The 26,670-nt window shown below is 46.9% G+C and overlaps 1 protein-coding gene and 1 pseudogene across 3 annotated transcripts in view; both read left to right on the top strand.

Annotated features, from left to right (window-relative positions):
- The window catches only part of LOC309826961 (small ribosomal subunit protein uS2-like), a 104,299-nt pseudogene extending 93,412 nt beyond the window's left edge, over positions 1-10,887 (top strand). Inside the window, exon 2 of the transcript in view lies at positions 10,124-10,887. The product of the transcript in view is annotated as a small ribosomal subunit protein uS2-like (transcript). The remainder of the gene's footprint in view (positions 1-10,123) is intronic.
- An 8,235-nt stretch (positions 10,888-19,122) lies between these two features.
- The window catches only part of VANGL1 (VANGL planar cell polarity protein 1), a 47,424-nt gene continuing 39,876 nt past the window's right edge, over positions 19,123-26,670 (top strand). For both annotated transcript variants that reach the window (XM_082673615.1, XM_082673616.1), the window contains exon 1: positions 19,123-19,221. The gene's annotated coding sequence lies outside the window, so the exon portion shown is untranslated. The remainder of the gene's footprint in view (positions 19,222-26,670) is intronic.

Raw genomic sequence — 26,670 nt, 5'->3', positions numbered from 1 at the left:
AAAAGCAGACAGAGCATATATAAAGCAGTAGAATGATTTCAAGACTTGTTACAAATCCCATACAATATAACCCACTGGAAAGAATTCTGCATCCAGTGTTTCATTATCTCTATAGTTATTTTATACCTGTCTAGGGTTATAAATTGCTACCTCAGGAAACAAAATTACGATCTCAGCTGAATGATTCTATTCCAGCTGCAGGTTGAAAAGTTGACTAATTTTACTGCCTGGTTTGAGATGCGTCTGCACCCTCTTTCTCTATTACTTGCTTACCTGTCTCATCGCCCAGGTACTCTAGTACTTTAGTACTTTTTCCAGAGTACTGTGTTGGCACAGGTGGAGGTAATGAGCCTACATGGGGTGGTCTCTCCAGCTAATGGGGCCTCATCCATAACCACAGGCTGGTGAGTTTATACATCCTCATGGGAGAGCCTACCCTCTCCTCCACACCAGGAGGCAGGGAAATGCCATGCAAGCCCACCCCTTGAGAATGCATTCTCCCATTTTAGATCAACAAGGAAGCTTCTGTGATGGGCTTTCTTCTCTGTAAAATTTAACTCTTTGTTTACAAACAAGTCCTCCTATACTCAGCCAGGGAGCACCAGTGGTAACTCTCCTGTGGATGAATCTTTGGGGAACAAAGTCCTTTCCTATCAAAGTCAGCCATGGTTGAAACACAAATAGATATACACGCCCCTCATGCATTTTGTTGGCATATCCTAGAGTTTGCCAATGGTCCTCTTCTCCCTTCCCTATTCATCCCAGGTGGAGTCACAGACATCCTCCACCAGCCTTCCTAGTTTCTCCACTCCCCTGCCTGTCATCTGGGGGCTAAGAGTAGGTCTTGTTTACATGGACCCAATACTTGGCCACCAGGGATGAGCCCAAACAGGTTCAATTAGCAATTGATCCTACTGCTGCCTTGCTGGTATGTCCAGGGCCAGGCTTCCATCTCCACTGCCAGCAAAACTCACTACTAAAACACCGAAACCCTCCCCTGGTCCCCAGCCTCCTTGGGTGGGACCTTCCCCTCCTATACCAGTGCTTCTTCAAGGGTGGCACAGGATCACTTGAAGCAGACTCATTTGAGGTGTTTGTTAAGATACAGAATCCCAGGCCACATCCCACACATACTGAATCTCTGGGGATGGACATAGCACTCCTTCAGTTTGAAAAGTGATTCTTCCACACACCAGAGTTTGAGCGCCTTCGATCGTCCTTGTCTCTGCCTTCCTTGGACCAATGGAGGTGGCATCCGATTCCCCGCTGTGAATGGCGTGGACCTAGGACTCTGTCGACCCTCTGACCGTGGGCCGCACCTCTGACCAGCATGACCCTGGCAAGGAGCCACTTTTTGGGTGTAATTCTCAACCATTTTTACTTAAATCCCAGCATGCTCTGTACTCATGGCTTAACTTATATTCTTGCTTAATTTGACTTGACTGCTTTTGTTTTTTTGTTTTTTGCGGTACGGGGGCCTCTCACTGTTGTGGCCTCTCCCGTTGCGGAGCACAGGCTCCGGACGCGCAGGCTCAGCCGCTCCGCGGCATGTGGGATCTTCCCGGACCGGGGCACGAACCCGCGTCCCCTGCATCGGCAGGCGGACTCTCAACCACTGTGCCACCAGGGAAGCCCTGCTTTTGTTTTTTATTGCATGATAATTTATTCCGTAAGTGCCTCCCTTTTGATAACTTGAAATACTAACGACACGGTTTAATTTCTCTCTTAGCAAGTGAAGTTTCTGCCTCATTAGGACACTCTCTGAGGGGCCACCCATCTCAGACTGGCGGGTTTCAGGCCAAAGAACTGTTTCCTTCAGTTAGTTGTAGAACTGGAAGCCTGTACCGAATTGTGCAGCTGCAGTGTGATCAGTGCTTTCAGGCAGGGAAACAGCCTCCTTTAGGAAAAGCAGTCAATTCTCTTAGGAACATGGAGCTTTCAGGTTTGAGCTGCAAGGTGAACAGGCCACTCAGCAGCTGGGATGGCCAGGCTCCTGAAGAGCAGGGGTGGGCAGTCCACTCTTTCTTGCTCTGGGCAGCAATGCAAAACCCATCTTTTGCCCCTTCTACTCTGAAGAGTAGCACCCACATCCTTCCAGATGGGCTCTCACCCCCGCCCTTAGCACCTGCCTCTGTGGGTTCTAACCCTCAGGATCTTTCCTCTGCTTCCCAGGTAGATAACTGATAGATGGACCCACACAGGTTATGGATGGTTTGCTGCGTTACCTCTTCTAAGTGAGTCTGAGTCTCCATGAGCCACGCACAGAGCCATGACGTGTCAGACCTTAAGATGATCTGGTCCAACTCCTCCTCCACGGACAAACAGATGAGCTCAAAGCAGACAATCATCTGAAAAAACACATACTAGGAAGGGGTGGGGCCTAGGTGTGAACTGTCAGAGCCCTGCCCTCCTTCCAGTGCCTTCTTTATGCCCCCCTACAGACATACCTACATGGAGAGAAAGAAGGGATGGTCCCGAGACACTGCCCTACCTCCCTCTGTCCACTGCTCCCTCCAGTCTTAACCTCTTCTCTGCATGTCAGACTCATGCATCCATCTGTCAGCTGACAGCTCCTCTTGGGTGTCCAACAAACACATCCAAAACCAACTTGTAGCCCACCACCTTCAGTTTCCTCATTTCAGTAACTGGCACGTCTGTCCTTCCAGTCGCTCAAGTCAAACACCTTGTAGTCCCTCTTGCTGTCCCTCTTATACCACATTCCATTCACCAGCACATCCTGTGGCCTCCGCTTTCTATCCAGGATCTGATCTCTTCTCACCAGCCACACAGTTGGACCTAGACAACATCTCCTTACATCACCATGGCTCCCTGAACGGTCTCCCAGTGTCTACACCTTCCCCTTCCTGCAGTCTACACTCCACACAGCACCCCGGGTGAACATGGGCCACCCCTCTCTTATGACCCTCCCACGGCTCCATCTCAGGGTAGAAGCTGTGGTTCTCATGGGCCCACAAGTCCTACAGGACATATAACACCCTCGGCCCCTCTTCCTCTCCCATGGCTCCTGTCCACACTCTGCTCAGGCCACCCTGGCCTCCTTGCCCTCCCTCATCCCTCACACTTGCCCAGCCTGCCACCGGCTCCAGACCTTTGTTCACTCTTTGCTCCTCTACCAACTGTCTCCCCAATATCTTTGGCACTCACACCCTCACTTCCTTCAGGGCCTGCTCAAATATCACTTCAAGGAAGAGGCATTTGAACACCCCATATAAAACTGGAATGATGCCCCTTCCCCATACTCCCTACCCCCTTGCTCTGTTGTTCCCTGGAGCACTTACTATCTGACATACTTTATATTTACCTGTTTATTTACTTTTTTATCACCTTGTTCTACAATGCGAGCTCCATGATGGTGGGGAATTCGCCCTGTTCACTGTTGAATGCCCGGCATGTAGAGGGGTGCCTGGCACTTAGTAGGTGCTCAATAAATATTTGGTGAATGAATGGGTGAATGGGTGATTCTTGTGGGATATGCTGTGTGAGGCATTTTATGTTCACCATCTCACTTCATCCTCACATACCTGTAAGTGGGTATCATTGTCCTCATTTTACAGATGAGGGAATGAATGCTCAGAAGGCTTAAAGACTAAAAACAAAAGGTTCGCAGTGCTCATCGCTGGTCATTGGTATGGTGAGGATTTGAACTCAGTTCTAATGGATTCAAAGCCCATGCTGTTCACATAAAACCAAACCAAAGGAATCAAACATATCACCCTTCTTAGATTTGCATTTTAAAAGACATGGTATGGAGGACATGGTGAAGTATTGAATCCCTAATCGTGGGATTTCATCCACTCTAGCATTAGACCTTCCGCGACCCCTCAAGCCATTCACCTAGGTGTGCCTACCCTGTCTGCGCCTCTGTCTGCAGCAGGGGCAACCTCACTGGGTCCCTTTTCATGCAGCTGGCTTGGAAGAGCATCCCCAGCAAGAGCTGTCATCGTTACCCTGCTGCACTAACTCTGTCTCATTTGTAGCTAGGCACTTACGTCACCAAAACATTAGCACTGATGGATGAGATGCATCTCTCCAGGGCTGCTCTAGAATTGTGATAAAATGAGCAAGCCCATTTTTGCCTGCCTCTGCTCCCCTCTGAGTGCCCTCTGAGCCATCCCTCACCTTTGCTGGGGTGCCCTCCTCCTGCCAGTCACACCCAGAGCCTTACTTTCATTTCACATACACAATGCACACTGTTGCCCTCATCACTCTCTTGGATGGACACACACACACACATATACACACAGAGTTGTTTCCCCCTATCTTCAGCTTTGGAAGGCAGACCTGAGGGCATTTTGTGAGAGTCAGACAGGGCATTAGAGGTTCAGGCAACACCTTCAAGAAGTCAATAATGTCAGGAAAGGGAGGAGTGTGTTTGAAAAACAGCAAGGAGGCTAGTGTGTCTGCATCGTGGAGGGGCGTGGAGTAGGCTGGGAGTGGCAGAGAGCACGGCTGTGAAGGTCAGGGGGGCAGGCGGTGGAGGGGGGGTGTGAGGCATCGTCCTGGATCCTGAGTGTAAAGCAGAGTTGTGGTGGATGCATCAGCACTGTCCTCCACAATCCTCTTCCCCTACACTGGGTGGGTCAATTCTTAGCCAGTGATGTTTCAGAAAGCCACCCAGCCAGGCTTTTTGGTTTGGGTTGATAGCTCGATTCTTGCCTCCGACCGAAGCGTGAATATTTGGACCCTCACCCCTTGGGCAGCGACTATTCCTCATGCTCTCTCACCTCCCAGGGTGCCCAAGCTTTCTGCTGTCTCATCCTGCCCCTCCATCCCAATGAAGACCTCACAGATTTCTGGTAGCTGAGGAGTCCCAGCATCATCACCTACTAGTCGAGGAGGATAACCTCTCCAAGATCTCAGTTTCCTTTGTGTGAAATGGGAGACTCACCTCTTCTGGCCATTAAGAAAAAGAGTGAATTCAGGGACTTCCTTGGTGGTGCAGTGGTTAAGAATCCGCCTGCCAGTGCAGGGGACACAGGTTCAATCCCTGGTCCGGGAAGATCCCACATGCCATGGAGCAACTAAGCCCGTGCGCCACAACTACTGAGCCTGCGCTCTAGAGCCCGTGAGCCACAACTACTGAAGCCCACGTGCCTAGAGCCTAGCCTCTGCAACAAGAGAAGCCACCGCACTGAGAAGCCCACGCACCACAATGAAGAGTAGCCCTCGCTCGCTGCAACTAGAGAAATCCCACGTGCAGCAAGGAAGACCCAACACAGCCAAAAAAAAATAATATAATAATTTAAAAAGATTAAACAAAACTTTTTTAAAAAAGAGTGAATTCGATGCTAAGAGAATGAGGCTTTCTCTCAGGATGAAGAGAGCTGGAAAGAATGTTATTCCCGTCCTAACAATGAGTAAAAGCTAGATAAACTATAAAATTATAACTTTTATAGAGCCCATGAGTGATCTGAGTTCACAAGGCAACTAAGTTAACCAGATTCCAAGGAGGAACAAGACCCTCAAAGGCAAGGTGGGACACACACAGTGTCTCTCTTTTGGCAGAGCCTGGGAGAAAGATGAGGCTGCTAAACAAACAAGTAAAAAGTAAACTAAAAGCTTAACAAGGGCTTCCCTGGTGGTGCAGTGGTTGGGAGTCCGCCTGCCGATGCAGGGGACACGGGTTCGTGCCCCGGTCCGGGAAGATCCCACATACCGCGGAGCGGCTAAGCCCGTGAGCCATGGCCGCTGAGCCTGCGCGTCCAGAGACTGTGCTCCGCAGCGGGAGAGGCCACAACAGTGAGAGGCCCGCGTACTGCAAAAAAAAATAAAATATATATATATATATATATATATATATATATATATATATATATATATATATATATATATACACACAAAGAACTAGTAAAAGTCAACAATAAGAAAACAAAAACCCGGTTAGAAAATTGGCCAAAGACCTTAAAAGACATTTCAGCACTGCCATACAGATGGCAAATAGTGTATAAGAAGATCCTCTACCTCATATATCATCAAGGAAATGCAAATTGAAACGAGATACCACCATGCACCTATAAGAATGGCCAAAATCCAGAACACTGACAACACCAAATGCTGGTGAGGTTGTGGAGCAACAGGAACTCTCCTACATTGCTCATGGGAATGGAAAATGGTACAGCCACTTTGGAAGACAGTTTGGTGGTTCCTTACAAAACTAAACATACTCTTACCATATGATCCAGTAATTGTGCTCCTAGATATTTACCCAAAGGAGTTAAAAACTTATATCCACACGAAAACCTGAACACAGATGTTTATAGCAGCGTTATTCATAATTGCTAAAACTTGGAAGCAACCAAGATGTTCTCCAGTAGGTGAATGGATAAATAAACTGTGGTACATCCAAACAATGGAAAATTATTCCACACTAATAAGAAATGAGCTATCAAGCATGAAAAGACCTGTAGGAACCTTAAATGCATATTACTAAGTGAAATAGGCCAATCTGAAAAGGTTATATCTGTATGACTCCAACTATAGAACATTCTGGAAAAGGCAAAAATATAGACAGAAAAATGATCAGTGGATGTCAAGGTTGGGGAGGGGGAAGGATGAATACGCAGTGCACCAAGCATTGTTAAGGCAGTGAAAATACTCTATGATATTATAACAATAGATACATGTCATTATACACTTGTCCAAACCCATGAGATTTACACCGACTGAACCCTAAGGTAAACTATGGACTTCGGGTAATTATGATGTGTCATTGTAGATTCATCAACTGTAACAAATGGACCACTCTGGTGGGGGATGTTGATAACAGGGAAAGCTGTGCATGTATGGTGTACACACATGGAGTACATGGGACATCTCTGTACCTTCCTCTTTATTCTCCTGTGAACCTAAAACTGCTCTAAAAAAAGCCTTTTAAAAAAGTAACGAATGAATTAATAATGTATAAAATGAAATCACGAATAAATAATTAATACAAATGAGAGCAAGAAAAGGAAAATAATGGAAAAGAACAAATCAAACAAACAGAAAACCCTGAGCAACATAGTAGATATAAAGCCAACCAAGTCAATAATTAAATTACATGTAAATCATCCAGGGGTTCTACTTTTAACTAAGATGGAGTAACAGTGACCAGATTTACCCTCCTGCCTAACACTTTTAAACTGGACAATATTCACAAAACAGTGGTTTTGAGACATTTCACATTAGGCAACAGAGGACAGTGATCCCTGATAGATGGGGAACAAACAAAGTGAGACCTATGATTGCCCAGGCTTACTCTCTTGGGAGAAATCCTACTGTGGTTAGGAAAGGCAAACCTGGAAAAGCCCAGAAGACTGCATGAGATAAGGAGACATTTCTCTGAATGTCCAGAGAAACTAAGGCAGCTAGAGTTTCCAGTAGAGAGTACCAGAGAGGAGAGAGCTGCACAGAGAGAGAACCTCAGAGATTCTCAGAGAGTCCCTTTAATGACTTCTACAGAATACTGATGAGTGTATTAATGTGAGGAGTGTATTGAGACTGAGGAAAGAACCACTCAAAAGGATTAGAGGGACAAGTACCTGGTGCTCACACTAACTAGGAATAGTGCCTGTTCCCACCTCATAATCCATGGGGTGTTGGGTAGAGTACTCAGAAATGTCTTCCTCAGTATTGGGAAGCAATTAGCCCTAGAGTAAACATGACTCTGGTCCCACATAACAGGTCTTCAAAGGAGGACCTAAAAGGATCAAACGACTTCCAAATAACTTAGCTGCATCCCAGAGCAAAGCTCAGGAATATTTATAGGAATACAAAACTATCTAACCATCACCAAAAAAATTCACAATGTCTAGTATCCAATAAAAAATTATTAGACATCCAAAGAAGCATAAAAATATGACCATAGTGATGGGGAAGAAATCAATCAGCCATTTGAAAATGACAAAGAATTGATACAGATGTTAAATTTAGCTGACAAGGACATTAAAATAGTTATTTCATTTCAAATTTAAGTAGAAACATGGACAATATAAAAGAGACACAAATCAAACTTTTAGGATGAAAAGTACAAAATGAAGAAGTACACTGGATGGGATTAACAACGGATTACACATTGCATAAGAAGAGGTTAACAAACTTGGATAGTTTCTTTTGCTATATTTTCAAATTCACTGATCTTTGTTCCTACTATGTCTAATCTTTTGCTAATCTTACCTGGTATATTTTTTATTTCAGACATTATCGTTTTCATCTCTAGAAGCTCAACTTGGACTTCATCTTCCATTTCTCTGGTTATCATGTTTAATTTTCCCCCAGCTTTGTTTAAAATTAATTTTTATTGGAGTATTAGTTAATTTACAAAACTGTGTTAGTTTCTGCTGTAGAGCAAAGTGAATCAGTTATACAAACATTCACTCGCTTTTAGATTCTATTCCCATATAGGCCATTATAGAGTATTGAGAAGACGTCCCTGGGCTATACAGTAGGTCCTTATTAGTTATCTATTTTATATATAGTAATGTGTATATGTCAATCCTAATCTCCCACTTTATCCCTCCCCCCCTCCCCCCTTGGTAACAGTACGTTTTTTTCTTCATCTGTGACTCCATTTCTGTTTTATAAATAGGTTCATTTGTATCATTATTTTTAAATTCCACATATAAACAATGTCATATGGTATTTGTCTTTGTCTGACTTACTTCACTCAGTATGATAATCTCTAGGTCCACCCATGTCGCTAAAAATGGCATTATTTCATTCTTTTTTATGGCTGAGTAATATTCCATGTATACGTATACCACATCTTCTTTATCCATTCTTCCATCGATGGACATTTAGGTTGCTTCCATGTCCTGGCTATTGTAAATAGTGCTGCAATGAACACTGGGGTACATATATCTTTTCAAAATATGGTTTTCTCTGGATATATGCACAGGAGTGGGATTGCTGCATCATATGGTAGCTCTATTTTTGTTTTTTTTTAAGGAACCTCCATACTGTTCTCCACAGTGGCTGTACCACGCCTAGCTTTCTGAATGACCATTTTAAAGGGGTTTTTGTTTGTTTGTTTTACTCATTCTATCATCTGTGTCAATTCTGGTGTTTCAATTGATAGATTTTTCCTCCTCCTTTTAAGCCACATTCTTCTACTTCCTTATATGTTTGGTAATTTTTATAGGATCCCTGTTCCTGTACTTTGCTGAATGCTGCATATTTGTGTTTTTCATAAATGTTCTTGACCTTTGTTTGGAACATAAAGTACTTGGAAACAGTTTGATGCTTTCAGGTTTTGCTTTGAAGCTTCATTTGGCCCAACAAGAGCAGCATTTAATCTAGAGTGTTTTGGCCCCACTACTGAGGCAAGACCAGTCTGATTACACTACCCAGTGCTTCATGGATTGGGAGGTTTGCCAGCCTGGCTAGTCATAACAGATACTATTTACTGTGTGACTCTAGGTATTGCCCCCTTTTATCCTTTCAGGGTGTTCTTTCCTCACACACATACACTGAACAGCACTCAACTGAGTACTTGAGGGGAGCCTCTGTGTTTTTCTAGAGTTCTCCTTACCTGCAGTTTTCTCATCTCTGTTACTTTGCCTCCTTAAACCCTATTAGCTCTACCTGTTCAGTGCAGGGGGCCCACTAGGCTCTGCTTGGTTCCCCCTCCTTATACCACAGCCTAAAAACTCTTTAGGCAGAAAGTTAGGGCCACCATGGGGATGACCTAGTTGGTGTCCTGCATCTCAGAGATCACTGTCTTCTGTTACCTGATCCAATTTCTTGAATGCTGTTGTTTCATATATTTTGTCTGAATTTATAGTTATTTCACATGGGAGGATAAATCCAGAGCTTTTCCTCTATCTTGGCCCTGGCGTTTTAAAAAGAATTTAAAACAAAGTACATATTTGAAATTGGATTATTGCATTTAAAATGTAAAAATAAACATAAGTTCAGAACGGAAAGTTTTTGTAGTTAAAAGAAGAAATTTTATTATATCCTGGAATTTATGATTTGTCTTTCAGATTTTCACCTAGTTAAGAAACACACACACAAATAACATTGCCAAGACGTTGTTTTGTTTAAGGGGAAAGGTAGGACCTTTCTGAACTACCCAGACAGGGGTCCATATGGTGCTGTTCTGCATTCCCATAACAACTTAAAGGGAAACTTTCACAATATCTGAAGCCCTTGATGTCCTGCAAATAAAGGAGGAGGATGTCCTCAAATTCCTTGCAGCAGGAACCCACTTAGGCGTCACCAACCTCGACTTCCAAATGGAACAGCACACCTACAAAAGGAATCTACATGGCATCTATATCATAAATCTGGAGAGAACTTGGGAGAAGGTCCTGTTGGCAGCTTGCACGATTGTTGCCATTGAAAACCCGGCTGATGTCAGTGTCATATCCTCTGGCCAGCGAGTTGTGCCGAAGCTTGCTACTGCCATCGGAGCCACTCCTATAGTGGGTGCTCCATTCCTGGAACCTTCACTAACCAGATCCAGGCAGCCTTTGGGGAGCCAAGACTTCTGGTGGTTACTGATCCCAGGGCCGACACCAGCCTCTCACAGAGGAGGCTTACGTTAACCTGTCTACCATCGCTCCCTGTAACACAGACTCTCCTCTGTGCTATGTGGACATTGCCATCCTGTGTAGCAATAAGAGAGCCCACTCAGTGGGTCTGATGTGCTGGGTGCTGGCCTGGGAAGTTCTGCACATGCGTGGCACCACCTCCCGTGAACACCCGTCGGAGATCATGCCTGATCTCTGCTTCTACAGGGATCCTGAAGAGATGGAAAAGGAAGAGCAGGCCTCAGCTGAAGAGGCTGTGACCAAGAAGGGATTTCAGAGTGAATGGACTGCTCCAGCTCCCATGTTCACTGCTACTCGACCTGAGGTCACAGACTGGTCTGAAGGAATAGGTTGATGGAAAATAAACAGTTGCTAATAAATAAATAAATAAATAAATAAATGGAAAAGTAGAAGGAAAGAAAAGTGGTAGAGGATGGGGTAAGCAGGGATCATTAAACAGAGAAGGGAAGAGGGAATAAAGTAACAGCAAGAAGAAATCTGTCTTAATTATCTATAACCAGTGCAATGGGAAAGTCTGGCTGGAAACCAGAAAGCCTGGGTTTAGCTTCTGTGACCTTGGAAATGGCACTTAAACTATTTGAGTTTTTGTAAAAAAAAAAAAATCTACACTACAGTGTTACCAGGAAAATACTATTAAATAATAGATTAAAAATGACAATTACAATGCCTGTCATATAATAAAAAACAGAATAAATATTAATTCCTTCTCTCTGCCTAATCATTTATATGGTTCACAAATGAGCAGCTTCAATAGAAACCCTGTTTTAAAATGTAGGTTTTATTATTATTCAGATATGATGAGGCCAACAGATCAGGAGACAATTGCCTTTGAGAGGGCAATTCCAAGAGGAGGGGGTACACTACACCAGGCAGGGCCACAGAGAAGCACCAGGGTCAGTGAGGAGGCAGGGAGAGTGGGAGGAAAACATGGGCCAGAGCCTTTATTTTCCTGTGAGAGGGAACAAGTAAGGCAGGGTAAGCAAGCTTAAGCATTTCTGGTTTAAATCATTTCAGCAGGTTCTGGGGTGTAGGGCCTGTCTCTGCTTGTCCCATACCTGACCCTGGGGTGATTAGGGCAGATGGATAGTGGTCCAGAATGTGAGAGTTGGATAGAGGAGAAGGATGGGGTATGGGTTCTGGATTGGTTGGTTTGCCTATGAAGAGCATCGCTTGTGAGTCTTTACCATGTCTAGGAATTAGCTAGCCCTGAGGGGGGCAGTCTCTCCTGGGGCAGCAAGGCCCCCAGACGTCAAAGCATTAGAAACGCAGAAAATAAAAAGGTATAATTAACTCAAACCCTGATCACTAAGATGGATTAATGGTGCTGTCCTTCTATGCCCAGAACTTGGCCTTCCCCTTCTGCAGCAACCATGGACGCTATTGGTGAATTGCGGTGAGTAGATCTGGCTGTGGGCCAGAAGCCGAGGCCTTCCTTCCACACCTGTGTCTGCTCCACAGCCCGGAGTCTGAGCCCAGGCCAGGAGTGCCAGAGGCTGGTTCACCCTTAGGAAATAATGCCACCTGGTGTTAGTCCAAGTAATTAGCTTAAGGCAGTATGCAGGGTGTTATCCAAGTGTTTCTTATAAATAGGTAATGAATTACTGATGATGACTCCCCAGATTAAAAACAACATTAAAGAAGAAACTTCCAGTCCCCAGAAGGTATTATTAGCCCGTCCATCCCTGCCCATGACTGGCCCTGAGTGTGATCCTTTGCACAGCCCAGGCAAGTGGAATCACCTTGGGAACACCTAGAAGCCCCAGAGCCATGTGTTCTGACTGGTGTCTCCATCAGGTTCTCTGCCCCAGCTTCTCTCCTTTTCACTGATAACAAGTGAAAAGGAAGGGTTGACTGAAGCCTTGGCAGCATCCTGCTTCTGAGATCTGAGCTCTACCTGACATCGCGCTGCCTCCCAGCTCCCCTGGTAATGAGAGCCGCTGGGCGTGGGAGTCAGCTGCCCACCCAGGCCTGCGGACCAGCGTGGATGCCAGGGCCTGGCCCCACTGGGGCGTTAGTGCACTTGGTCCATGGGTCATGGCTGCGTGTTTAGGTTCCCCTTTACACAGAGCACATTTGCTTTCTTGTCCATAGTCTACACTCCCGAGCCCAGGAAAGCTGTTATATAGAAAGTCTCATCATTTCCTCTGCTTTTTCATGTATCTATTTGGGCGTCCCACTCTCACCTCAAACTCAACTCATTAAAGATAACAATTCTTAGACATGGAAGAGGCTGTAGAAAGGACAATGTCTGGGGTCCCTTAGAGGCCTTGAGTCTGTGAGGCCATTCAAATAGTTTGCAAAAATAAAGGGGAATGTGCATTTTCTGTGATTTCCATCCCCGCGGCATCAGATGTTCAAAGGGCCCCTGAGAAGCCATCAGATATACCTCCTCTCTCTGGACTCCATCTCCTGGCCTCCCAGGCTCTGTTAGAGCCTCTTGCTTCCTACTTCATGGAGAATACTGAGATGCCCTTGACTCTCCATGCTCACATTAGGCTCACCTCTGTCTGTACATCTACAAGGCTAGTCCTTCCACCCATCCCCCAAGTTACCCCTCCCATCCTAAATTTTGAAATTTAAGATTTCTTCTCCCTGGTCTATAAACAGGCTTCAGGATTTCCTATTTCGAAACAAAACAACTATGACACCTGTCACCTCTGCATGTCCCTGTCATATCTCTCTGCCTCACACGTTCTGCAGTTTTCTACCCACCTCTTGCTCTTTTCTCTACTTCATTGTCAACCACATGTAATCTCTGAAAACTGTATTCATTGTCAGTAGCCCGTCTCCTCCTGAGTTCTAAATGTACACTGCCAAGAAGCCGTACAGCTGATGGATTAAAGGCGGGGAGTCTGTGGTCAGCAAAACTTGGGTCAAAGCCTGGCGCCACCTGTCAGCGGCTGCATGATCTCCTGCCGTTTATTTAACCTTGCTATGCCTCAGTTTCCTTCTCTGTAAAATGGATATAGATGATATAATACCTAAAACATGGGTTGCTGTGAAGGATGAGTAAGACCTATAAAATACTCAGAACAGTGCTGGCATATAATAAATGCTCAATAAATGTGACCTCTTATTGTTTGCACCTGCACCTCCCAAAGATACACTCAACATACCTAAAACTGAACTTCCCTTTTCTCCTTGAACTTCTTCTTCCTCTCTGTTCCCTATCTGTGATTGATACTTGCCTCCAAAGGCTGCAGTAACTCAGGCCCATTCATCACTTCAGGCTCCCTATGTCTCTCCTATTTGGTCCCTCTGCCTTCACTCTTTCCTCAAGAAGCCACTCTCCAAACCGCAAAGTCAGCTCATCTTATTCCTCTCCGACGGCTCTCTATTGCCTACCAGATAAAACACACACTTTTTTTTTTTTTTTGCGGTACGCGGGCCTCTCACGGTTGTGGCCTCTCCCGTTGCGGAGCACAGGCTCCGGACACGCAGACTCAGCGGCCGTGGCTCACGGGCTTGGCCGCTCCGCGGCATGTGGGATCTTCCCGCATCGGGGCACGAACCCGTGTCCCCTGCATCGGCAGGCGGACTCTCAACCACTGCGCCACCAGAGAAGCCCAAAACTCACACTTTTAAGCTCACCACATAGAGCCCTGCGAGCTCCGGACTTTACCCCCTTTTTCCAGGTCGTGCTGCCCCCTCCCACCCATCCCAGACCTGTTTCCTCCCGTATGCTCTCCCCAGGCCAAACTGCTGGCAGGCCCCCGAGGAGCCGTGCTGCTTCAGAGCTTCCTTCCTGTCCTTCCGGACACCAGCGGCATTTTGGTGCCTCATACTTCCAGACCTGCGGCTCTGCACGGCCTCCTGTGCTACCCTGCCCCCACTCTCCTCCAGCGCATCAGCGCGGCACACCGTCTGACATGGCTTCCTGGGCGTACTCTGCCACGCTTCTGTGCCTGTACCCAGAATGCTTCCTCCCGTTTCCTCTGTCAAATACTCATCCTTCAAGTTTTGCTCCCAGGGTCATGGCCGGGTGAAGCCACGCCGCTTCTTCAGGCTAAGCTGGCCCCTTTCTCTGTGCTGCTCTGGTCCCAGCGCTCTCCTCTTCCCCTGTGAGGCTCTGTTGAAGCTGCAGTAAGACATCCTCCAGGACAGCGAGGGGCACACCCCAGCCCCACCCCTGTCTCCCATCCCGCTTTGTTCTCTCCTGAGCACTTGTTAAACCATCTGACATGCTGCTCATTTGCCCATCTCCCCTCACTAGAATATAAACTCCATGAGGGCAGAAGCTTTTGTCTATTTTGATGTACCCCCAGAGCCTAGAATAGTGACTGGCACTAATAAGTGCTCAACAGGGACTTCCCTGGTGGTGCAGCGGTTAAGAATCCGCCTGCCAATGGAGGAGACACGGGTTTGATCCCTGGTCCAGGAAGATCCCACATGCCGTGGAGCAACTAAGCCCATGCACCACAACTACTGAGTCCACGTGCCACAGCTACTGAAGCCCGAGCGCGTAGAGCCCGTGCTCCGCAACAGGAGAAGCCACCACAGTGAGAAGCCTGCGCACCAAAACAGAGTAGCTCCCTCTTGCTGCAACTAGAGAAAAGCCCACGTGCAGCAACAAAGAACCAATGTAGCCAAATATAAATTAATTAATTAATTTAAAAAAATAAGTGCTCAATAAATATTCGTTGACTAACTTGTCAAATCACGGATCAATATTACATTATCTACTTTTGTTTCTCCGTAGCTCATACATTGCCTGCCTCTAGTAGGTACTAAGTATGTGTTTTTGAATGAATGGCTTGGTGGATGAATACTTTATCACATTGCTAGCCCATTTTAAAAAGTTCAGATACTAATATTGGATTCCAAGTTCTCCATCTTCTAATCCTAGCCACTCAACTTGGAATCCTCTAGGTCTCAGCATGAGCCCTTTTCTTGAGCTTAACCACTCTGCTCACTGCCCTTGACTCTATCTCAGACACTGTTCTCTCCACACCCCTGCCCAGACTCCAAACAGAAATACTATTTACCCATTTATTCAACTCATATTGATTAAGCAAGTACTTGAGATAAGCCAGTAACTGTTCCAGCCGCTGTCCTCCACCTGTGCTCGTTCCACTTCTTTCTTTCCTCTTTTCCTTCTTTTCTTTTCTTGTCCTCATGGACAAGTTGACCTTGACCATTCAGACCCGTGTGACTCTCCCTGTGGGCACTAATAACCCATATTTTAGCACCTCATCACTGGCATTATTAACCTATAAGCAGATATTACACATATGTAGATTTTACAGAAAATGGACTTTTAAAGAACCAGCACTTAACATTTCAAACATTTTGGATGGAAATCTAATTTTTTTCCAACATCTTCCCTGTCTTCTTAAATAGGGTACTAGCCACAGAATATCCATGTAACTTTTATAACTCAGGGTCATCAGTATTCTGTGATGTGATAATGTACCAAGAGGAGTAACTGGTAAAAGGAAAGGGCATGAGTTTTGGAGTTAAACAGTCTTTGCAATGATCCCCCTTTGTGGTCCCTGGGATCTCCTGAGGTCACCTCCTGCTCTCTTTTAATGTGTTTCTAACCTACAGTGGACTTAGGAATCAGACGACAAAGTTTATAGAAATATTTGTAAACTATATGTAAACAGTGTCTTAAGTGAGGGCATGAGAGATTCTCCTATGTATAAAGTCTATTTGTTTTGGATTTTTTAAATTTTTATTTATTTATTTTTGGCCGCATTGGGTCTTCATTGCTGCGCGCAGGCTTTCTCTAGTTGCAGCGAGCTGGGGCTACTCTTCATTGCAGTGCATGGGCTTCTCATTGCAGTGGCTTCTCTTGTTGTGGAGCATGGGCACTAGGCGCTCAGGCTTCAGTAGCTATGGCACGTGGGCTCAGTAGTTGTGATTCGCGGGCTCTAGAGTGAAGGCTCAGTAGATGTGGCACACGGGCTTAGTTGCTCCGCGGCATGTGGGATCTTCCCGGGTTCTAACCCCTGTCCCCTGCATTGGCAGGTGGATTCTTAACCACTGCACCACCAGGGAAGTCCCAAAGTCTATCTGTTTTAAAGCATAAATTTATGCAATCTATTCAGTTGATCAGAGGCCTTTCTCACTTAACTCCTGTTTTTCAGGTGTATTCAGAATTCTTGAGGCTGGATAAGTGACTTCGTAAAAAGTGTGCCAATAGTGCATTTAGCATTTTATATATTCTTTTGTTGTTAACTATCTTTACGTGCACATGTCATAACTTGCCAATTAGATTACTTTCCAATTAGATTATTTCCTGATTAGATTATTAATTTCCCAGGACAAGTGGTATTTTATAGCCATTCATTCATTTGCTAAGTAGTTTTCAAAATGGCTACTATGTGGAAAGACCTGTGATAGAAAAGAGATAAAGATTTAGCATTTACACATTATTGAGGAGACAAAATAACCAATACACGGTAGAAGGTGAACATAAAAATCCAGAGAATTCAAATGAGAAGAAAATGTTTTCTCGTTGGGAGAACTGGAGAAGGCTTTATAGAGACAGCATTTGTGTTGGACCTTGGTAGCAGGAAGAACTTTAGTGGGTAGCATTTCAGGGTTTGGGAAATCTGCAAGAATGGGCAGGAAGGGAGAGAGATATAGGCATGAATTTGTGGAATTACAGTCACGCTGTTGTCTTGAGAGCACCCAGTACATAGTACCCCCTTTCCCCAACTGACTTTGGCACAAATGATAAGACCAAGGAGTGGCAGATGGAGCCCCCAATATTACCCTTTTTACCGATTAAGGTTAAGCCAGAGTCTAGGCAAGAGTTCGGTAAGCCTGCTAACTGAACCCTAGGTTAAGGCTGACCCACTTTGTGACAGGTAACGGGAGCCGGGTTATACCATCATTCAGTTCCTGAGAAGTTTTCCAACTCATCTTTTAAACTCGAATACTTGAGATTGTCGGATAAAAACAAACAGTAGATGGCATTTAAAGTAGATGGAATTGATTATCTTAAAAAAGGGTTTATTTTGCACTACCTCTCTTTCCCACAAAAGCACCACATGGTAAGGTAGACATAATACACTAAAGGGTACTAAGATCACTTTTCATGAAAATCCATTGAGGATCTGTAGATCTCATGGGAGCTATTCAGTAATATCATAACTACAATTGGAAAACCCTGGCCTGTTATAACTTTGAAGGGTCTACACTTTAAAGATGAAAGAGACATGTTTTTATAAAACTCTACATTTCTGCACCTGAGCACTGATTCAGGTGGACAGACAATGGGCTTTAACCTTAGGAAGCTGGCTGCCCTCAGGAGACAGGTAAGAGGCTGGCGAGGCAGAGGGTCACACGCCTTACACGGCCAAGAGTGAGCAGTAAGCCTGGTGGCCAGATGGGGCTGCATGAAGATCACCTACATTGAACATATAATGTCCTCAAGAAATATATATGGGAGAGAGAATGGGGACTAGGGAGGATGGGGAAGAGGGGGTGAGGGAAGAGTGAGGGCTTTGGGGGCTAAAGTTCCGTAACTAAGGCTAGTTCAGCGTGGGTATGTTTCCCCACCCACTGCCCACATTACTTCATTATACACCACCTCTACTGGGCAGCGCGGCCATGTAAGCTGCTTTGGGTCCCAGCCAGACTCGACTCTCCACGTGGATCCCTAACCCTATTCACCCACACAAGACAACGAAGGAAGAAGAGTGTAAATATTCATATGAATAGTTGGCAACTGTTCAGTGTCTACTGGGCACCAGCCACTTTTCATAATCCTCACCGCTGTCCTGCAAAGGCTGGCTTTATCTTCCTCTCTGCTTTTCAGACGGGGAAACAAAGACTTAGAAGCAGACCTGGTTGAATCAGGATTGGAACCTGGGGCTGCCTGCCTTCAGGGGTGTGCTCTTCCAGTAGCTTCTAGGATACTGGGGTTGGGGGGCAGTGACCATGCTGTTAAAGGGAGGAGGAGGGGTAGGGTCGGCTTTGGGGGCCTATGGGGGTCTGGGTGTGCATGGTTATATGTGGGGTCATTTCCTGAGCTGCATGTGAGTTTAAGTGTGAGTGTGTATGTGGGTTGAGGTATGGGTATATATGGACGTTTGTGGGCTGGTTCTTGGAATATGTGTATTTGAGTGTGTGTGTGTAGAGGGTTAGTCCCTGGGCTGCTGGGCAAATGTGTTTTGGGGCTCCATTGGGGGCAGACAGGCTTGAATTTTGTGCATGATTGTGAGTCTGTGTGTGCATGAGTGTGTAAGTTTAAGCGTGCAAGTATGTTGGGGTGCTGGGGGGGTTAATCCCTGACCATGTGTTTGTGATGTGTGGATGAGTGTGTGTGTGGTCAGCCCCTAGGGTCTGTGTGGGTACGAGTGTGCCTGAATAGGTGTGTGAGTCGGTGTGTGTGTTTGAGTGTGTGTGCGTGTGTGTCCGGGGCGCGTTGAGCCTGGGGGTTGGGGGGAGACGCCGGCGGGCCCCGCCCTGCGCTGCAGGTGGGCCGGGCCCTCGGCTGGGCCGGCCGCGCTCGCTGCTCTTGGCTCGCGGCCGCGCCGGGCTCGCAAGGCTGGGCTCGGGCTGCGGGGCGGCGCCGGGACAGGAAGCGGAAAGCAGCAGTGCAGCGGCGGCGGCGGCGGCGGGGCTCTGCCTCTACAGGAGCCCAGTGCAGGCCGCAGAGTCGGGGCCGCTGCGAGCCGAGACCGCGGGCCGCGGAGCCCGCACGGCCGGCGCGGAGGTGAGTCCCGCCGCAGGCCGGGCGCGGCGGGGCGGCGGGCGCGGGGTGCAGACCTCCCGCGGGGAGACGCCCCCACCCGGACCCGCGACCCCGCGAGCCCCTGGGTCCTCCTCCCGCAGCCCCACCCCGGACTCAGACCCCGGTTCACTGCCCTTCTCCCGCCTCTGGTCGGGAGCCTCCCTCCCTCCCGCGGTCCATAGCCCGAGCCGTGCTTCCCGGGACCCCACTCCTCTCCCATCCCCGCGAGGTGCGCCCCTCCCGCCCCGGGGCCGCACTCCCCGCGCACCCCACTTCCTCGGTCCGGGCATTTCCTCCCCACGCCTCGGACGCTCGCTTCTACCGTGGCTGCACTTTGGGGTGCGCGCCCCGGCCGGCAGGGAGTGGCCGAGCGTTCCTGCAGGCACCCGCGCTGAGGCACCGGCCCTGCGGGGCTGGGGCCGGACCGCCCTGCGCACCCCGGGAGCCGGGCGCGCTCCGTGGTTCCCACCCCGCCGTGGGGCTCGACCCGGGAACAGCCCGCGCCCGGGGACCCGCCCGACCCTGGGCCAGAAACCGGCACAGAGCTGGCCTGTGTTCCCACCTCGCTTACAGAAGGGAGCTGGCCCTGGAGGCGGGCGGGGGGCGAGTCCAGTTGCGCATCGGAGAGCGCAACAGGCAGGTAGGAGTTTACTTTCAAAAACGCCGGGGTGGAGCAGCAGGCGTCCGGCTAGTCTCTGCCCGAGGCGTCCCGGTTGGAGGCAATCTCACCGCCTCGGGGCAGCCTTCGCCACGGGCAGGACCTCATTTCCTCCTGCAGGCTTTAAACTGCCCCAAGCAAACGTGTCCGGGGAAGTGTGAAGCTTTATAAAAATTTAAACGCGTCGGTGGCGGAGGCAGGAGTGGGGCGGAGCCGCGGCCTGGCGGCCCGGAGATGAGCTAGTGAGACTTGGAGCCGAGAAACCTGTGGCTCAGTTTTCACAGCTTCAAACCAGGTATAAAGCCCACCCCGCGAAGGTGTTGTGAGCTCGTTTAGCCGCTTGTTAAGAGATGTTAGAGCTCTTTATTATGATGATTTTGTGGCTGGCACGTGCATTTTGTTAAACCCCTTTTGGGGGGCTGTGATTGGAAATACATGTATTTTTAGACATCTATTCCAAAAGCTAGCGAGCTGTAAAGAATCTGGCATTTTCACTGATGTGTTTATAAATTTTACAGGGTTGCTGGAAAAATATTATAACTTGTGTCACCAATCAACAATGCTAATTAGCGTTCTCCTTCCAGTGGGTGGGTTGTTTGATTACACAGCTCCTAGGCTCTTTAAGTGAGATGGCAGAAACTGTCTGAATCCAGGGAGATGTAATTAGTCATTTTATGTAACCACTAATTAGAGTTTTTAGAGTTGAATTAAATCAATGTGATATAGTTGGGGTTTGATTTCTGGGAGGAAACTGTTTATTCTCCAGTTCAAGTAAATAACACTCTTCACCTCTCCATAAGCATTTAGCATTCCCAGACTTTGGTGTCTCTCAATATAATTACTGAAACAGCTAGGGTGAAATTTTCACTGTTACAGTGTTGGCAGTGTGACTTGGTTGCAACTTAATTTGTAAGTAAAATGGGAGAATTTTGAGAATGGCGTGTTTGTAAGGACTGCTTGCCAGGCAGCACATTTTCATTGCCTTGTGTACTTGAGCAAAAGGATGAAACCGTAAAGGAAGGTTTCCTGACCAAGAAGCAATGCCAGGTCACCCTGGTCCACTGGAGAATAAACAAATGTTGAGTGAGGAAGGTATTCTCCCTTCCAGCCCCCAACACACACCAACACACACCCTGTTTGTTATCCCAGACCTCAGCAGCATTTGGGTTGAGTGGGCACTTATCACATTGTATTTTAATAGGCAGGTTCTACCTTTAAGCTGTGAGCTCCTTGGAGTTAGAACTATTTCAGATTCATTTCTTTTCTTTTGGACTGCCCACAATGCTTGGGACACTGAACCTGTGAGTAGGAGTCGAAATTGCAGAATTCTTTGTGGGTTCTGTGTGGTTTGGGACAATTTGTGATGGTTGCCTCCCCTCCTCCCTGTAAATAAACAAGTTTGGTAATTGCTGCATTGTTATATAGTTTCCATAGTCAAGAGCACAGGTTCTGGAATTAGACTCTCAGAGTTCAAGGCCCAGCTCCAGCACTTACCAGGTTTGCCACCTTGGTTTTCTTAACTGTAACATGAAATTCATATTTTTTCTCCCATATAAGACGTGTTCTGAGGATTAAGTGAGATATTATATGCAAATGACTTAAAACAGTTCCTAATACATATGAAGCACTCGATTAACTGTGAGCCATTAGATTATTATGGTCCTTCTCTCTCTATAAAGTGAACTAGCTGTGGCTAGGGGACTAGCTGTGTATGGGCATCGTGCTGTGCCATTTTCCAGAAGGTGGACAAGGCAGGATTAGGTGGACGTGGGGTTGGACCATGTTTCTAGTAGTGGCTTTGGTCTCACCTGAAGCCTGATGAAAAGGTGCATGTATGTTCAGCTGAGGTCTGTCTCCATTGGTGTCCTTCTGAATACCGCTTTATTGGACAGCAGTCATTGGACCCTGCATCATGGAATTTACAGGGGAGGTAGTATTTTCGAAATTACTTTTCCGAAGCTTAAGAATCTGGCAGGGGACAAGGGGCGGGGGTCACTTGAGAACAAATATACATCGTCAGAACTCCAGACACATTAACCATTCACAGCTTTTGGAAATCTATACCCAGCTGTTAAGGGTGTTTCAGAGGTAATTGATGACTGGAACCAAGAGGAGATATTCTGGGAAGGTGAGTTGAAATCATTGGTAAAATGAGGTTGACATTTTCTTTTCTTGTGAATAGTGGCCTGGAATCACTCATTTAGAAGAGCACTGTTGAAAGAATCACTGGGTTTGTTGCAAATGCCACAATCCTTCTGATCCCCACATCAGTGGCCTGGATGATGTGTTATGGTTTATAGACCACAAGTTCAGCAAAATACTTCTTCCCATCCTCCCTTACAGCCCTGAGGTCCTCCAGATAAACCCAATAAAACACACAGAGCTTTCTCTGATACTCACTTCTAACCTGGGGACAGTAAAAGAAGGCCTGCAAGGAAAAGAATGGAAATCAATAAATTAGTTAACTATAGCTAATGGGATTCATTAAAGTAGACTCACATAGACCAAAAAAAGTACATAAGTTTAATGAAAATGATACATAAGTCATGTGCCTTACAAAGGTATTCTTTCCAATGGAAGGAATTTAACTTTACTAAGTAGTAATAATGCTTACCGTGTGCTAGGCTTTAGTCTGAATGATTATGAATGATCTCATTTAACCCACCTTGAGCCTATAAGGTAAGTAAAACATAATTCTGTTGTTATAATTAGGGAAACAGGCACAGAAGGGTTAAGTAATTAATCTGAGGTCACACAGCTGATAAGTAGCAGAGCCAGGATTTGAACAGTGACAATCTAACTTCAAAACCTGTGCTCATTGCTTGTCCCCTGTAGAAGAAAAGTTGACTAAACAAAATTATCTAAATTATCCTTTTCCCCTTGAGTGCCACGTAATTAAAAACAGGTACCTTGAGAAAAATGTTAGCTTGAAAACAATAAAAATAATAAATGGTGTAAACCCTTTAGAATTATATATATGATAAAAATCAAATATGCAAAGTGATGTGCACAGTATATATAAACACAGTTGCTTCCCTTGGAAGTATATCCACTGCAGAAGGAGTAGAATGGCTCTTTAAATTCAGCGTGTGTCTCTGTACCCCTTGCAAGGTAACTTTCTACCCTCCAACCCAAGTTCACTTAATAGCTCTAGGCAGAGCTGTTGACATTTTTATAATTTCCTTTTCTGAGAAGGTTAGCTTATGTTTACCACTGTCATTACCATAACATATTATTTCCCTCATATGATTTTCTGAACACTGTGTTTTCCTTTCAAGTAGGAGTCTGGTATATTTTGTGAGTGATTGTGACTTTAGGGGCGGATTCTCTTCAAGGCCTCTGATCCCCACTTTGCTTTTAATAAAGGTGGGGGGGGGGAAGGAGGTTCTCTGACATTTTTGTTGGGGAATTCCAGATTTAAGATGCTGCCACTTAGTCAAAAGTGCTCTTGAACCTGTCTCAACACTGCCCTCTGACCTTCATGAGATGTGATTTGACAAGCTCTAGCCCTATCCTGGTGTTTGCTTGCAGCCCGGAAGGGATAAATGACAGGAGGACAGGGGGAGGCAGAGACTGATGCCAGTTCTTACTGTGTCTGGCATATAACCTTTGCCGCTGAGTAAGACTTGTGCAAGCAGCAGAGCAGCTCCACTCTTGGTGGTTCGGATGTCACTGTGGAATGTAATCTCTGCATCTTTTTCTTCGGTTGTAAAACCGAGGATTTAAAATAGACGACCTCTAAGGTTTCTTCCACAGTGAACCTATGGGCTCCACGTCCCGATATGTGCCACCTAAACCCTTCCTTCATTCAGCACACATTTACAGAGAGCCTGTTGTGCTCCAGGAGCTGGAGAGAGAGTAATGAAAGAGGCCCCTGCCCTCGTGGAGCTTACTGTCTCTGCAGGAGCCAGTCCCTGTGTAATTGGAAGTTGGGATATCAAGAAGTACAGGGAGGTGGGAAAGGGCCAGGTGAGGCCGGAGGACCGGAAAGGCCCTTGAGAGAAGCTGTATTTCAGCTGAGAGGGATGAGTAGGAATTGGGCAAAATGAGGTGGGTGAAGAGTGAGTAGAGCAGATGTACTGAGGCTGCAGAGAGCCGGGTGCCTTAGAGAACCTCGGGTAGAGAAGGAAAGCCCAGCTGGAGAGGTAGGCAGGGCCTGGCAGACCAAGTGAAGGATTTTGAGTTTTATTTGAAGTGCAGCGGAACACCGTGGAGGGGTTTTAAGCAGGGAAGCGACGTCCACGTCGTGATTTGAAAGATCACTCTGGCAGCTGTCCAACCAGAGCCAGGCACAGTCTGGGTCATGTCAGGGGTCAGTGTGATAGACAGATAGTTCCAGATTCCAGGATCCACATTTACACCTTTATGTGACCCTATCCTATTCAAGCCAGTGCAGCAGCCTATCACTTTATTACCCAGAGAACCTGATTCCTTTTCTTTACTTTATTATCTTCCTGATAAGGCCTCCCTCTGACCTTATCTGAGTTCTGCTAATTTCTTGTGCATACAAGGGAACTATCTTGTAAATGTACTGCTGCAATGATAAGCTTCAGGATGTGTTTTTCTGTTAAGGATGTCGAAACCCTTCCATTGGCTTTTGAGATGAGTTCGCTCTGGATTTTGTCCGTCTGCCTCTGGTTGCTGCTTCTTAATCCTCACTGAGATCTGGGACAAGAATTGATAGCTCTGGTAGAGACAGCGTGACGCAGAAGGGGCCCGAACTCTCGAGAGACTGGATTCTGTGAGGAAACCTGCAGGCTTTGGAATAGTCTAGCCCTGTGTCCGTGGAGCCTGGAGGAAGTGGGTGGCCTGAGAACTGGGAGAGTGAGGGGTGGATAACAGGGGACAGAGGGCACTTAGGGACAGTAGAATGTGTGGGCTGAAGCAGGGAGAGAGTTGTGAAAATGGTGCTGGGTTGGCTCTATAGGGTCAGTAGGATGTTTGCATGGCGCCAGTGGAGGAAATTGAAAAGAACAGTCCGGGGCACCGGAGAGCATCGCGGGGGTGATGGGAATCCCAAGCGGAGCAAGAGCCATCTGAGTAGGAAATGTGCATTGGGGATTTATCCTTTCAGTAAGTATTTGTTGGGTACCTCTTATGTTCAGTGTATCCTGGGGTAGGTAAACAGTAGCTTCTGTCTCCATGGAGCTTATCCTAGAGTAAATCCATGGACGAAGGAGAATAATGGGTGAGTTTTGAGTCTTAAAAGATAACTTGATGGGGGAGAGGGAGAGGACTGTTGGAGGAGGAGTAGCACAAACACCATCAAATCGGAGGAGGACAGACAGCAGAGAGCTCCGCGAGGGCAGCCGTGTGCTGTGTGCCATTGTCATTGCTGTAACCTAGCATCGCCTAGCAGGTCTCTCATAGCCCCACTAAACGTGGAGGCAGATGAATGAATACATGGGTTAAGAAGGTCTGGGGGGAAGGAGGACAAGGGTGGGACCTTTGGATTTGGCTCCTGGCAATCTGGCCAACTTAGCGCTGTTTCAATGGAGCATCAAAGATGGAGGATTGGGGTGACAAGAGGGAGGGAATGGCAGCATATGCAAACCACCCCTTTGATAAATATAGTTAGGAATTGTGAGAGAGAAACCAGACAAGGGCAGCTGGTAGAGTGGAGGTAAAGCTTTCCCCCAAACAGCACTTGGGAGCCCATGATTTCCTTTGAGGGGCATGCCTGGAGTTGCCTTAACGGATGGCTGGAGGTTTTAATGAGGACTAAGGATGACGTCCTCTTGCAGTAGGGGAAGGAAATTTGCATTAGCATGTGCCAGAGGCTTTATTTTGGGAGCTTCCTTTAACGCTTAAAAGCAACCCTAGGAAGAGATCATATTAAATGGCCTCATTTTACAGAGGTGTCGGGGGCAGGGGTGGGAGGGTGGGGAGATAAGCTCACAGAGGTAAGTGTCTGCCCCTCGGTGTCACGGCCGGGGAGCCTGAATAGGATCAGCCCAGGTCTTCGGGGCCTGGGCCACCTGCCTCTGAGACACCCCAGCAGCATTTAGCCGGAAATAGCTAGAAGCTGGGATGGAAAAGAGAATCGAGAGTTAATGGGTTGGAGGGCAGAAAAAAGTATAGACGTTGTGGATGGTCAATTCTGGGTGTAGAAGACAGCAGTCAGGTTTCTGGGCCAGGCAGCCGGGTGTTGGAACCTGCAGGTCAGCAGAGAGCTGGGTGAAGGACCTTTGGGGAAAGAGGCTCATTCAGGGCAGGTCTGGAGATCTTGGCTCACCTCCTGAGGCTGGCATCTGCCAGGTATGGAGAAGAACAAGCAGCATAGCCCAGAGCAGAAAGGAAGTGAGAGTCTAAGGTGCTGAAAGCTCATTGAAATTGCTAGTGAACATGCTGGGAAGAAGAGTAGGGAGAAAAAAAAAAAGATGAGCTTGTTCTTAAAGTCTTCTAGAAAAGTGGGGGAAGGTCCAAGAGCAAAACTAACATGTTTTTAAAATGCCCACAGTGGGTTTTTTTTTCCACATTTGATGCTTTACAGTCACCCCACGAAATAGGCTGCCTTATTTCCATTTTACGGATGAGGACACCAGAGGCTCCAAGGGGGACGCAGCTAGTTAGCAAGCCCTGGACTGCACTGGGATGCAAGCCCAGCGCTGTCTGGCCGCAGGTGAGCCTCAGGTGGGAAGGCGAGCATGGGCACCCACTCTGTCTTGCTCCTTTCCGTGTCTTTCTCTTACTGAGAGAGACAAGGAGAGCCTCTAGGTTGGGGACTGGTCGCGGGAGTCTTGATAACCCCAAATGCCCCTTCTCCAGCGTAT

The sequence above is a fragment of the Grampus griseus genome (genome assembly GCF_964374135.1).
Source record: "Grampus griseus genome assembly, chromosome: 1".
In the NCBI taxonomy this organism is placed as follows: Eukaryota; Metazoa; Chordata; class Mammalia; order Artiodactyla; family Delphinidae; genus Grampus; species Grampus griseus.
This window is presented reverse-complemented; position numbering and strand designations above follow the sequence as displayed.